This window comes from Pezoporus wallicus, unplaced genomic scaffold, assembly GCF_028554395.1.
Source record: "Pezoporus wallicus isolate ANWC-B61680 ecotype Strahan unplaced genomic scaffold, APGP_CSIRO_Pwel_v1 contig_593, whole genome shotgun sequence".
Classification (NCBI taxonomy): domain Eukaryota; kingdom Metazoa; phylum Chordata; class Aves; order Psittaciformes; family Psittacidae; genus Pezoporus; species Pezoporus wallicus.
In genome coordinates, this window is record NW_026642342.1 from 4,259,991 (window position 1) to 4,260,856 (window position 866).

Consider the following 866-nt stretch of genomic DNA (forward strand, 5'->3'; position numbering starts at 1 on the left):
GCCCCTTCCGCCTGCGTGCCCGCGGCAGCCGCCGCTCTCCTCAGCCCCGGCACCGCCCCGAGGCTCCGGGGGGCGCCGCTGTCGAGGTAGCGGGGCCTTCGCGACGCTCCGGCCCTCAGGCGTTCGGAGGGACGGCCCCGCCTCACCTCAGGCCGGGCGGGCAGCAGCTGGGCGGGTGCGAGCGGGAGCTGTTTGGAGATAACAATTAGCAACGGGAGGAGCCGCAGCCGCGGGCGGGGGGGGGGAAGAGCCGCTGCAGGGGGGAAGGCAGAGCGGACCGGGCCCAGCACCACACATGGGAGACGCGGCCACAGAACGGCAGCGCGCACAGCTCAGCACCGCCCCTGCTCCCCCTGTACGGGGTTGGGTTTCGGTGCCCACGCAGCAAGTCACCCCTTCGGTGAACACAGGCAAGGGCGGCGAGTTCCCACCGAAGCACAGCCCAGACCCAGCGCAAGAGGCGGGGACAGAAAGCGCACAAACGAGATCTGCTCCGTAAAGACCCAAGCGACAATAAAATTCATCTAAGGAAATGAGTGTTTAAATATTTGTAGTGCTCATTAGAAACAGTCTGCCAGCTTTGGCCACAGTGGACAGCTGGAGGAATACAAGTCAGACACAGCATCTCCCTCCAAAGGATCATTAACACCTTAAAAGTGTCCAGTACACAGAAATACACATTTTCAGCTCTGTGCTACTGTATCATTACTAACCACAGTTCAAAGTCATGTACTTTGACGCAGGATCCAGGACCTGAAGTCTTCTCTACTTCCATGCATAAACCATACCTAAAAAGAACCATTTTAAGTATCACAGCTACACTGAGGAATTACAAACCAACAACCCGAAACAGCAGAGGAGGCAAC